Here is a 3,006-nt window from a genome sequence, read left to right as displayed (position 1 = left end):
CTTTTTTAGTCAATGTATGAAGCTAGTCAATTCAAAAATAAATTAATAGTTTAAAAAGAGAAAAATATTTAAATCCTTTTATTTATTTATTTATTTTTATTAAAAGTACCTATATGGTTGATGTTCCAAAATAATTTGAAGAAGCAGAAGCTTCCTAACAAACTTATAATTACATCATAAACACCAAGAACCAATAATAAATAAACAAACAGATTCTTAAAGTAGTTTCTTTTCTTGTTAATTATTATTATTATTATTATTATTATTATTATATATAGTTGTTTTCTGATTCGAAATCTTAAAGTACGAAAAAATCCAAAAAATCTTTAAAACCACAAGATTTTAAAATCTTAAAATTTAAAGTGCTTAAACCGCACAGTTTATGTATTTTTTCAGGCATTCTTGTACTTTAAAATTCTGAATTAGAACATTTCTATATATATATAAAGTGGCGCTGATGGCTTTGATATTTATTGTTTTTTAGATTGTGTAGGTTTTCTGTCTGAGGTGTCAATTTAGTTGGCTCACTTACTGGTACATATATATTAAATGGCAGCTTCAGACGAATTTTGATAAATTAAGAGTTTGAGACTAAAAAAATCTATTAATTTAAAGTACACTACTTAATTGATATAATTATGTTTTCCTCTTAAATCAAAAGCTTGGTTTCACTTTTATTGTTTGATAAACTGTGGCAATATGAGCTCTAAAAACTGGGAGAATGTAAAATTAATTAATGAAGCATTGTTTAATTCGTTATATTATCAACAAAATAGACTATTGATTTAAGATATACAAAAAATTTGATAGTAACGCATATGTAAATGAGAATTTTCCACACAAAAAGATAAAAATTGTGACATCAAAATACAATAGGATCCAGCGACTTTATCAAGTAAACAAGAGAGCCTCGACAGAAACGGCATCATATGCTGTTATTTTTGGGCCCATTCTCTCTCTTTGCTTTTTTGGCAATAAAAAAATAAAAATAATAATAATAATAAATAACAGAAAAATGAAGGAAATCCAAACCTTATCCTCATAAGGCCACATCAAAAATAGCACTTAAGAATGTGTCAGTGCTGAAGAAGAACAGCACCAGAAAATGAAGTAGAACCAGAGAAACAATTCTCCAAAGGACAAATTCGCGTAAAAGGATGAAGTCATATCAGTTGGGGAAGCGATTGTCCTGCAAATGGACTGTGTATATAAGGGACTATCCCTATCAACTCCAATTCCGAGCTTCGGAGCAGTTAAACTTGTCTCCAACACGTGTGGGCTGTTATGGTAGATTTAAGTTGTCTCCTCACACAGTCGGTAGGTATAACCCACTGGTGGCTGGTGCCCTCACCATTGCATCCTCACATGGAAACGGAACCAACTACAAGCTTACCGATGCCGGGAAAAGGAAATTCATTAATGTCAGCCGTTCGCCATTGCAGTACCCAGTCCTCCCCATTAGAAGATCAGTAGATGTTGTAGAATCATATCCTAAACGACCAGTTATTTTGTGTGAATAGAGAAGTTGGTAGGAATCCTTTACCTCCTTTTAAATTAAATTCTTGTACACTTTTTTTTTTTGGGGCCTAAAGTTGTTTAAGGAATAATCTCTAAAGTTTTGTGGCTTTAATGCCTTTTCAATACAAAAGAAAATATTCATTCTTTGTTTTCTGATGTTTTAGACATTTAATATAGAATCTGCAGAAAGTTTCGCTGCAAGGAAATTGCCTAAAGCAGAGTATAAATCATTTTAGAAAATTAACTGAACTTTGGAATCACCAGATGGGCAAATTCCTTCAGAGACAAGGGAGCGAAAGCTATATTTGGGGCCTAGTCGCTGGAGTTTCTTTTCGATCAGCTATATATCCAATTTATGTGTGTTAGTTCATTTCATAAAATTTATCAAAAGCCTCTCCAATCTCCGCGGGCGCCATCATGTGCTCGAGACTTGTTTTGGTGTCTCCAAAAATCAATTGGATGAATATTGCGTTGGACTCAGAGATGACAAGTTCAAACTGTTTTGGGTAAGTGCTGTTTCTGATATGGTGTTATGAGGATAAGGTTTATATTGCCTTGATTTTCCTGTGATTTTTTATTATTTTTTAACTTTTTTATTGTCAAAAACAAAAAGAGAGAATGAGCCCAAAAACGGCAGCATGTGCTGCCGTTTCTATCGAGGTTCTCCCGTTGTTTTGGCTATATACTATTTAGTAGCACTCTGCTCATTATTTTACGAGAAATTTGATTGTAATGCAGAAAGAGAGAAGACAAGGCAAATATGTTATAAAGACAATATACATGGCCGACGTCATACAAATAATATGACGTCAATTACCTTTGTGTTTTCATCAATTTTATATAACAATAAAATTTTTATTTTATTTATAAATATATCCCTAATTCAATGATATTATTTTTAATTGAAATTAGTGACTTATTTATAAAATGATTAAAGTATATATTTATTGAATAGATTGAAAACATTAAGGAGTTAAAATTTAATTTATTACCGCTTTAATTTATTTAAAAAACTTCTAATTGAAATATATATTTCAATGTAATATAACATCGTTACTAGTATTAAAAGTACTTACGGAAACAATATATAGTAACAATTATCAATATTTTTATTAATTTTTATATGAATTTTCAAATTTTATATATTAGTTATATTAACTAAGATGATAAGTTAGAAAATAAAATTTGAGTATTTTAAGAAGCTTTTGATATAAGAATCATCAACATCTAGCTCTTTAAAGAGTGCCAAAGCACTTGACAAATAAACAATTGTACCCAAATACTTTTTTGCTGAGTTGAGTTTACTTTATGGGTCCGCCTAGGTTACATGTAGTGTAACGTACACTCAGCCTGTGAAATTTCATCGAACTCCTTATATTTTTTGTTATTTATATTTTATTCATGAATATTATAAATATTTTGAAATGTACAATTTCGTTTAACCCCTTATACACTCAATTTTATTTTATTAAAACCCTAGAGTATGAA

The 3,006-nt window shown here is 29.9% G+C and overlaps 1 long non-coding RNA gene across 1 annotated transcript; it reads left to right on the top strand.

Annotated features, from left to right (window-relative positions):
* The first annotated feature begins 842 nt into the window (after window positions 1-842).
* LOC102607980 (uncharacterized) lies at window positions 843-2,389 on the top strand. The gene is made up of 2 exons (XR_008055224.1): window positions 843-1,528; window positions 1,783-2,389. It is a non-coding gene; the product is annotated as an uncharacterized LOC102607980 (long non-coding RNA).
* Window positions 2,390-3,006: the final 617 nt, after the last annotated feature.

This window comes from Citrus sinensis, chromosome 5 (genome assembly GCF_022201045.2).
Source record: "Citrus sinensis cultivar Valencia sweet orange chromosome 5, DVS_A1.0, whole genome shotgun sequence".
Classification (NCBI taxonomy): Eukaryota; Viridiplantae; Streptophyta; class Magnoliopsida; order Sapindales; family Rutaceae; genus Citrus; species Citrus sinensis.
The sequence above is the reverse complement of the archived record's forward strand: the minus strand, read 5'-3'. Positions and strand labels throughout refer to the sequence as shown.